Here is an 11,654-nt window from a genome sequence, read left to right as displayed (position 1 = left end):
TATATACCAAAAATATGTTACAATTACCAAAAAAACTGCTACTGCAATGAAATGACTACCACTATTAATCGGTGTTGTAGTTTTTCTTGTATACGTATTCATTACGATAACTCCCAATTTCAGGGTCTTAAAAACCCAATTTGAACGTTTTATAATACTTTTAGATGACTTATTTAAGTATATTTAAAATATTTTTAATGATCAATTATAATATTCTCAAAATGATAAAAATGTGACTTAACATCGTTTGAAATGATATCTTATAACAAAACCTTTACGAATTGATTATAATTAATATTAGTAAACAAAATATAATCGCTAATTGTAGATCTACAATAGTGTAATATTAACAACTTATATTATATTCCACAAAATAATAAATATTATACAACCGATTTAATGAAAACTGACGTTTTTCCGAATGCCCTGTTGTGTATTTTAACTAGTAAAAATAAAATGTGTGTTTGATTCAGAGCAAGAATACAGTTGACTAAGAGAATGACTATCAATAATTATTTAACCGTATGAAAAGTTCTATATTATAGAGGAATAATCGGTAATTTTTACATTTATAAAAAATATTCCACCAAGTAAATAATAACTCAATCTTAAATTATTTAATTAAAATCAGGCATATTTAATATGTTTAATTTGTTGTTTATCTAATACTGTATAGATACAGTTTCATCAAGATTTTGAAAACTGCTATTTTTCACTATTTCGTTATATACTTAAATTGCAATGAAAATGGTTTTTTAAGTTAATTATAAAACATTTTTTCATAGGTGCTCAGTTTATGCGCGGTGCTCGCAGTTAGCCAGGCCGGTCTCATCGCCGCCCCCGGTCATGGACACGCAGTGTCCTCCCAAAGCGTTGTCCTGGGAGCGCCCTCCCACGGATATGGATACGCCGCCCCCGCCTACTCCCACGGATATGCCGCCCCAGCAATCGCTCACGGATACGCTGCCCCTATCGCTCACGGATATGCCTCTCACGGATATGCCGCCCCAGCTATCTCTCACGGATACGCCGCACCCGCTATTAGCCTCGGTAAGAAATTCTGGATATCTTTGTAGTATCATACAAATTTTTGTACTCAGCAAAAGACGAATATATGTGATTAAAAATTTGATACAACCTACATCACAATAAGAATAGATATTTCAAAGCAGCATTTACGTATTTACATATTTGTTGTCATATATTGCTAACGTATCCAAATATGTAAGCTTTAATAATTTGCTACATATTCATGCGTTCCATATTGTATGTGTATGTAGGATATGTTGTATCTATGGCAGTTTCCATTAGTATTTAAATATTAATTAACAAACATAATTAAATTATATCAAATTTAGAAACATATAATGTACTCGTATAAGAAAAAAAAATCTAGAAAAATATATACTGAATGGAATATATTGAACCTAATATATTCATACATCGTAATCAAAGTAAAAATGTTCAAAAAAGAATCTTACATTTGTAAATGTTATGTATACAGTCAGTTTTCAATATTAAGTAATTGAAATAATCTTTATAATTAATTTGAAATCGTTGTTTCCAAAATATATGTTTGTAAAACAAGATGTAATATAATTTCATTATTACAAGTTTTAATCAATAATTCAGCTCGCAGTGCAGTTATAACACAGGTGTTTTGTAAATAAATTACATAATAAAACCTCATTTCTCCATTGTTGATAATAAAATTCCGAGCGCAGTTGTGCACTGTTTCACTTTCTTCACCGCTGCCCGAAGTGTGTTAGTGGTCCGTTACCATTCGCTTTCGTTAAAGGCTTTCGCGGTCAAGATCAAGCAGCCTGCTCCACTCACCTGCAAATAGATTCACCGCAGACTCTTACACATGTATCAACGACCGCCACAGTTATGACATCGTCGGAGCGGAAGCGTTCACTTTCACGCGGCTTTTAACGGAAGCTTTTCTACTTTATTGCGCCAAAATTAATTGACATTTATTAGATATCTAAATTTATTGTAACACTTAGTGTTTCTGTATATTATTTTCATCCACACATCTAGTATTTTTGGGAAAATATAACACATTTAATTAAATTTGAATTAGTTACAAAAAAGATATAAAAATAATTACATTACGTATTCAATTACTGACACATAAAATAAATGACTAGTAATCCATCGACAGTGTCAATGGATGGCCGCAGAGTTTATCTCGGGTTTGAATTCCAGGTCCAGAACATAGACCTGATAGCTTAAGCATGTGGTTAAAATCAATTTCTCATAGTAGTTACCTAATTAATGATTTAAACTTAATGTACAATATGAATCATTACTTGGAAACTTATACAATTCAAAATATGTGTAGTCCAATTAACTCAAGGTAATAAGAAAATGGTTTATTTCATTAACAACGTGAAGATAGATTTGTACTTATTATATTGATCGTACAAAAATAAAAGGATATTATATAATATCAACTACCTCATGGAATAACACACTAACTCTAAATTATCAATTTTTCAGGAGAGCAAAAAAACCATTCAAAAAAATTTGCAGCAAAAGCCGTTTATTGTATACAAATATTATTTAAATTATAATTTATGTCTTTCAACAGCGAATCATTTAAGATAATCAACTTTTGCATGACATTAATTTATGAAATAACACTCTAAATGTGTTTTTCCACGTTATGTATGACTACTAAAATATTACATCTAGATTTGGTGTGATTTTCCCCGTTTATATTTTTTATAGGGTGTATATATCTATACTTGGTGTGTTTTTCCACGTAATTATTATTTTTTTTTTGTCTCATATTATGAGGCATGAGTAAATTAATAAGGTGATAAAATATTATGTTAATTATTTTATTTTCACGAACTATTCTATGAAAAAGCAACAGGATTTTTTAGTAAAGCATAAGTTAAATGTATATTGACGAAACCAATCAAATTATTGTGTTATTCTGTTCTATTGTAATATTTAAAATTGTTTTACCATAATAATTTATATATTTATTTTAATTTTCTATGATCGTTAATTATTATTTTTCTTTGCATATGTGTACATTGATGACTATGTCGAATTTATATTTTTTTAATCTTAGGTCACTCCGCCGTCGTTGCTCATGGTATTGCCCCTGCCCATTATGCCGCCCCTGCCTACTCCCACGGGTATGCCGCCCCCGCTCACTACGCCGCCCCTGCTCACTATGCCGCCCCTGCCATCATCAAGGCTCATGCCCCAGTTGAAGTATATGTAAGTTTTTTTATTAAAATATTTACGCTAGAGTTCTGGTCTGCCAGATTTTCTTTGGATGCTAGTTACAAATTGTGGACATTCTGACGATATGTCGTGTCAGACATTTTGGTAATATTTTGCATGGATTGGTAGCTAATCAACTTCACACATATTTTGTCGATTGGTCTGATATATATTTGTCTTATCAGATTCTATAGCCATTTTTCATTTGGATAAAAAAAATACTAAATATATTTAAACAAACTTAGTGCAATTTACAAAAAAAAAATTTTAAATTAAGTTAATTCTAAAGTTAAGCATTTTTATTTATTTTAGATATAATCTATACTTTAATCATAAGAATAAACAAAATACTTGATATTGTTGTAGTACAAAATAATTAAATAACGTATTTGTTAATTTCCCATTTCAGGCTCACCCCAAATATGAATTCAACTATGGAGTAACTGATCACCATACCGGAGACCAGAAGAGCCAATGGGAAGCCAGAGACGGAGATGTAGTCAAGGGACAGTACTCCCTCGTTGAACCCGATGGCACCATCAGAACCGTCGACTACACCGCTGATGACCACAACGGGTGAGGATTCCAATTAAAGAAAGCTTTTACGGTCATTTATATATATTATATTTAAATTTAAATATTATTATAACTTTGAACACAGTATTAGTTTTTTACGTATTTTTTTAACAATACTTTCATGAATAATCTTCTGAGTTTGATTTATATCAAGTTCAAAATAAACCATCAGTGTTAAGTGTTTGCAAAAAAAATCATTCCCTTTTACACTCGCATTATATAACACATTAAAAACGGTAGAGCACAATAATTTACATTTTCATTAAACCTCTGTTGAGTTTCTGTCTCGACCATGCGTTGATGTTTTGATTGATTTTATTTTTAGATTCAACGCAGTAGTATCCAAGTCAGGACACGCTGCCCACCCAGTTGCTCCAGTTATCAAGGCCGTCGTCGCCGCCCCCCTCGCTCATGGTTACCATGGATACCATTAAGCCTTGCGCCTCATAAATAACTGACACGAATCAACCCCATCTCGCGATATTTATTATAACTACATCTCAACAACATATTCCATCTTATTCTCGTCTTTTAAGAAAACATCTTAAATCCTGGTGGTTTTAGAAACAATCTTAAAAGACAAGGCTGATTTGATAATAATATTCTCATTATTTTATATATATGTATGTCTTAAGAAATTGAATGATTTTGAAAGGCGAAGCCAAGTATTTTGTGTATATCTCAGCAATTTTTAAATAATTTTCGTGTTTCCTTTGCGTTTTTCTATTTCTATATTAATAATGTAACTATTTTTACAAATATCAAAGCTCAAATTATTTCTTATAATTTTTAACCTTTGTAATGTGAGAACAGTTTCATTTTTTTATTATTTAAAATACCTATTGTCTTTTGTAGATACATTTATCTTATTTTTTTTCTTATCTTAAAACTTTCCAATTTTATTTCTACCTCAAGTATTTCTTCTAGTAAGACTGAAGGTAAAGGTATTCATGAAAATTATACTGCCAAGCTGGATGATATCACATTATATTTTGGTAAAAGTATTAATGGACTATTGTAAATATATATATATTATTTTATATTACAAGCACATTAATTGTATAATACTCATTATAAAAATGTAAAAAAAATGGTAAAAATAAAAAAAGTCAAATGTGTAAATATTTCGTTATTTTATTTCATACACAATACAAAACATCACAATGCTCTTTTACAATGTATTTAGTATAATATTATTATACTTATAATACATATCTTGTATTGTGGTATAAACAAAATATTCGTGTTTGTAAAACCTGTATAGTTTATACTACGATAATAATTATGAATTCTATATCTTGCCTATGACGTTTAATTTTCATAATTTTTCCTGGAATTATTCAGATTTGGTGGAAGTATAACAATAAATTATATTAATTAAAAAAAATATTATTACTACTTGTCTAAAATTAAAAATTAAATTTAATTCGTCAATTTAGAATATATACGAACTGTGGGTACAAAACTACAATGTTTACCATTTGTATATTTATATATTATAGAGCTTGAAGATGTTGCGAATAAACACAATTCTTATAAACACTGAATAGTATAAAAATCTCAAAAATGACTCAAAACATTAACTATAGTTTAAATATAACACGTCTTAATTTTACATAAACAATTCACATTTTAAATAAACTTGCTACTAGATAAACATTAATATTTTTAAATGTACAGCGATAATGTAAGAAATTAGTGCATGGATTCGATTACATATTATTACTTATTTTATTAATGAAAAAAAAATATTCAATAGCAATATCAAATAGTAATTCAATAGCAATATCAATAAGTAATATTCAATATCAAACACCTTTTCAATAGTTGACAGTTACAAAACAAAAACTAAGCCCTACAAACCGTACGACCTCCCAATTCGAAGCGACAGTGTAGGAAAGTCAAACCGTACCAAGTTCTGTCAATTTATAGAAAAAAAATCTGTCTTGAATATTTTATGGAAGAAAAGACGCAGATGTTTTATATAATATTATTAAAAATAATCCAGCATGGTACACATATTTTGGTATTGCGTAAATCCGTCGATTGCGCATGCGCTCTGGATTATGTCCAATTAATTCGCTAGGCGTTCGTAGATTAGCCGAACACGTGAACCGGAAAATAATAAAAATCGATACGTATGGAATTTGTCAAGATATTTCGACACGTGTGTGAAACGATACATCAATAATTTAGAATCGATATACTTATACCGTATTATGGTCAATACAAGATCTCCGTTGTTGACACTTAATTATTTATTTTATTGCTTTTTACAAAACATTTATTTACAGGAAAATAAAAACTGCTACAATTTCATAATCGCATTTTCAAAAATGAATTTTAATGTTCTAAAAAAATTATAAAAAAACATATTACAATAAAAAATAGTAGTTTAGCAACCAAGGTTTTCTTACTAAACGGGTACAAGGCAATTCAAAAATCCGCTGGATGTATTCACTGATCAGGTTTGGCTAAAATATGTAGAAACTAGGAACCAAGACGAGTGTAAAGGGCAATTAAAAAAACCTTAACATGTTAGTGGATACACCGCAGGTAAATATAATATATAAGTGATATTCAACCAGATTTATAAAACAATACGTTCAAAATTTAACCTCCTTTTCTTTTTTGGTGCCGTATTCTATCAAATTATGGTGACCAACTTTCAACATACCTCATTACCCTGGGCCAGTCGTTTCAAACCCTCAACGCCTTGGACATTGAGGCACAAGCGGATATTGCAAAGCCAATAGAAACTATTTTTACCTACACTTCTGCTGCCTTACACATTTCTCTACATTTAAATAAGGCTAACGTATGCAGCTTTCCTGCGCTTGATAGTAGCTATAATTTCTTTGTCCAGGATTTTTATGCTATGCCGATAAAGCTACATCTCGAAAGCCTACAATCTTCTTTATTTTCTGTCCTTTTAACGTTCAGGTTTCGACTTCATGGACCAATACGGGTATGATATAGCACCTGATTGCCCTCCATCTAGTGCATAAAGTTATATCTAAAATGCAGAACAGATGTTTAATTTTTTCAAAAGAAGTTTTTGCATATATTATATATTAAACTAACAATATTAGTGTGCATATTTTATCCATTTTGTATTATTTAGTAACGTGTAATGCTATCCACTGTAACAGAAAATATTATCATACCATTAATCTTTTAGTTGTATTTTGTGTCTTTAATATTAGTGGATAATATTATGTAAAATTTAACTTTTTTTTCTATATTAATTTGAGTAAGCAAATAATTAGACCCGGTAACTGGAGAAGTGTGGCGAGAGACCAGAGTAAGTGAAGAGCGGTTGTGGAGGAGGCCAAATCCCATCCTGGGTTGTAGCACCGTAGAAGAAGAAGAAGTAGCAAATAATTATGAGTCGCCAAATAAGGGTTATATTTTAAATTTTTACAGTTTGGATGAATCTAAATATACTTTTTATTAAGATTTTTGTTTATAATTTACTCAATTTTTAAAACCTATGATTCAAATTATAAATATACCTATAGTTAGATGGTACATTGATTGAAAAAATATGAATTATACCTCATTGACCTCTTCGCTAAAGTGAGTGGTATTTTTTTTAAGTAACTGATTACCTTTTTCTATATTTATAACTTGATATTTTACAAGTAAGCTTTAAAAGATTATTGCATAATGCATTTATTTTAAAGAATCATTAAAGATTTTTTAAGAGGCCAAAACCTGCTAAAAATACATTTATGTCTTACGATTTTTCTAATTAAAATGATTGTTATGTTATTAGCTGGTGGCATAGCAGGTGGGCTTTACTTTTAGTCCATTATTGTGGCGCAAAGGTAGCTGAGAAGTGGGCCAAACGTATGATTGTATATCAAAAAGTCTTTAAAATTTGCCGCGCCCAAATATTCGGACGGCAATACTCTCAGACGGACGGTAATATATTATATGATGCAACGAAAAGGTTTTAAGGGCCCACGGGTTGTTACGGTTCAATCAATAATGCAAATCTTTGATTACTTTTTACAAGAAATAAAACGTATAAAAGCAGGTCAAAATTATTTTTGAATCACAGTTTCCATTAAGCTTCAAAGACAACAACACATTTGGTCATGTTTGTTAAGGTACTGCAAATAATAATCTAATATTTAAATACAATTCATTTTTAATATTCTGAAATTAAAACTTGCAATCGTTAAAGATAAAATTTTATATAATATCTATATCAAATCATATTTTCATGAAAATTTTGTATCAAGTCAAATTCTATTACTTCTTGATAACAGAAGATTTTAAAACAATTGAATTTAACGTTTGTTGTCACGTTCGCATTCTGCACTGGTTCATTAATAGTGGTATTAGTAGTTAATGTTTAATATTTAGGTATACCACATTTTCTCCCATAAGGAGCGGTAGAGCGTACGTAGTATATAATTAAAGCTTGTACATAAAATATCATTTATAGGAAATTCATAAGAAGGGCGTTCATATTGTATCAATATTTCATAGTAATGTGTGGTAATTATGGTATTGAATATTTAATTACAAAATATATAATATTATGTACATTGTGTGACTTTCTTCAATTTGAATTACGACATTGTTTAATTTTAAGTATGTTCTATATTATAAGGCTATAATAATCTTATTTTTAATCAATTCATGCTTTAATGCGTACTTTTATAGCATATTTGGTTTATATTATTATTATATCGCGGCTTAAAGTAATCCACCTGAACCCAACACGAAAATCTTAAAACCCACCATAACCATTAATTGCTCAACGATCAATCGATTCAAAATGACAGTAAAATCAAAATAATAATTGTCATTGCAAAAATATTTTCATTTACAATAATTATTGTAATACATTATTTATTGTAATACGTTAATACATTATATATGCAAAGTAGAATGAAATAAATGCAAGTAGCTATTTACAACAAAACGACACTTTTGGATTGAGTATTATTTAAACGAAATAAATACTATTTATTACAGATCCTCGCCGTAACTGCGCTGGTCGCATTCGCCAGAGCCGAATATCCAGGAAGCCATGGTGCTGCCATCTCATCATCTAGCATCGTCCATCACCAGTCACCTAAGTCCTATGCAGCTCCTTTAGCATACGCGGCTGCCCCATCTTATTCTCACGGTCCCGTTTATGCTGCAGCCCCCGCTTATGCTGCTGGCCCCTCTTATGCCCACGCTCCATCCTACTCCTCAGGATCAGCTATCTCTTCCCAAAGTTACGTCAGTCATGCCGCTCCGGCTTACGCCTCAGGTCCCATTCTTAAAGCATATGCCCCTGCTCCAGCATTGAATGCTTATGCATCCCCATTATCATACGCTGCTCCTGCTCTCATCAAGGCTCCTCTTTCTCTTGGATATGCTTCACCTTCTTATGGCCATGGATACGCGCAACAAGCTGAACTTAATGTAAGAACGTTAATTTAATTTATTCAATACCTAGTTCGTATATATTATATGTATAGTGTTATCGTATGTATTATATGTAATATATACTAGTAATAATAGAGACGAAAACTGAACTAACTAACTAAAAGGTAGCTATGACACTATCTAACTGACGATTATGAAAGTTAACCTTCAAACTAGCAAGGGGGAATCACATACTATAGATAAATAGAGAATTTATAATTAACTATTTTTTTTATTCAATGAACAATTCACAAGATTTAACCATGAAACATTCTAATTATTGAACATACATAATTTTGAAAACACTTCTAAGAAAATATATTATAACCAATAGAAAAAGTATTTTTGAAAAAAGTAAGACACCAGGAATCGAACCTGCAAGTAATACCTACTTTGATTTAAAATACAATCGATCGCCAAAATAGTAGCTCAATTTGGGAAGCGCTTCAGTGAGTATTAAAAGGCCAATAGTTAAAATGTGTCGTAATTAAGTATGACTCCTTTAGCATAGTGGACTATGTGCGTGGGAACGATGCCCGAGAGATACAGGTTCGATTCCTGCGGGGTGTCTTACCTTTTTTCAAACAGATTTTTTTCTATTGGTTATAATATATGTTCTCAGAAGTGTTTTCAAAAATATGTATGTTCAATAAATAGAGAATTTAGTCTGGCTTAGTACTGCCATATTTAATGAAATTTTGGTCAGAAATAATGACAATTAATTTTTATATAGTATTTCTAATTAACACGCCTTTTAAATAAAATTCTCATTTTATACATTTTTGTTTTCGGTACTAACCGTTTTTCTCTCACCAAACAGTCACTCTTTGCTTTGACTAATGTAATGACCTTCATGGTAATGAAAATTTTACGATTCAATTATATCAGCATTCATTTATTAAGTGCCCACTTAATCGGTTAGCATTTTCAAATGATTAATTACTCGTATGTTTATTAATTTAGTTATTATGTATGTAGTTACGTATGTCAATCATAATTCTATTATTTATTATTTATTGGTATTGCTATCTAACCTTTATTATCGAATTAGTGCCATCTATGAATAATATTGAAAAGGTATATATAATAGATATTCAATTATTATGTATTGGAAAGCCTATTTAATTGTATACACAGTTTGACTGCAAATTAATTTTGTATTTTAATACTATATATTTTTTTTCAAAATTAACTAAATACACTAATTATATGTATTGAAAATTATATTCTCATTGTCATAAAAGTATACTATCAAGTCATTATGATAATACGTAAATATTTTAATAACAGACCCATCCCGCATACAAATTCGAATACAGCGTAGCTGACCCTCACACCGGAGACCAGAAGAGTCAATCTGAATCCAGAGACGGAGATGTAGTCAAGGGACAATACTCTTTGGTGGAACCTGATGGCTCAGTCAGAACTGTCCAGTACTCAGCTGATGATCATAATGGGTAATGTCAACTATTAATACTTCATGGAAGTAATAAAAATGAATGATTGACAGCTTATTAGATAATGTAGTCATGCTTACAATTCGCATCATATTTATAATAACTAATATAATGAAAAATGTAACTGAAGATAAGTAGTTAACATAAATAAGATTCTAAAAATTATAATTGATATTCTGTAAAAGTACAAAATTGTTATCAATTATAATTTCACTACTATATTACAAAATTTAATAGAAAAAAACTCCATGATTTTTTTAAAGAAACAGTGTATTTTTTGCCGTTAAAATAGAAATTATTGACTAAAGAGTTTAGTCTTTTGAACTTGTATTAAATATTATAGTACTTACATTTTTTTTTGGTAATACGAATTTTGACACAACATCACTAATATGTAATAAGACACAAAGACTAAGAAAAAAATTGAAATTAAATATTTTTAGAATAAATAGAAAAAACATTATACCTATTTATAATTGATTTTATAAAATATTCACTACATCATTTATTAATAATAATAGCAATGATCATATGCAAGAATTCACGAAATGTTTGTTTTAAAACCATTTTTTTTTAAATAATAAAATTTCAATATATATATTATTATTTAATAAGTATTAAATATGAAAAAGGTTTTATGAATTTCCGATTCTATATTATAGAAATACCATAATATTCAAAAATTTCAGAAACGTACATGTACATCAGAAAATATATATATAATCTCGAACTCACATCTTTCACTTTCCGTGTGAGTGCGTTCGCCTCTAAGCTATCAATCCGTCTATAAATATTAAAAAAATCATATAATTATGTTTTAACTAAGATCCCTTCCTAAAATTACACCAATCCAGCCTAATTCAATAATTACTTACCAATATGTTTTTCAGATTCAATGCCGTGGTCAGCAACTCACATGCTCCTCAACAAGCATACCATTAA

The 11,654-nt window shown here is 29.7% G+C and overlaps 1 pseudogene; it reads left to right on the top strand.

Moving 5' to 3' along the window:
- Positions 1-779: 779 nt before the first annotated feature.
- Positions 780-11,654, top strand: LOC147067843 (uncharacterized; annotated as a pseudogene).

The sequence above is a fragment of the Rhyacophila brunnea genome, unplaced genomic scaffold (assembly GCF_057557595.1).
Source record: "Rhyacophila brunnea isolate RB1 unplaced genomic scaffold, BYU_Rbru_1.0 scaffold_3, whole genome shotgun sequence".
In the NCBI taxonomy this organism is placed as follows: domain Eukaryota; kingdom Metazoa; phylum Arthropoda; class Insecta; order Trichoptera; family Rhyacophilidae; genus Rhyacophila; species Rhyacophila brunnea.
The sequence above is the reverse complement of the archived record's forward strand: the minus strand, read 5'-3'. Positions and strand labels throughout refer to the sequence as shown.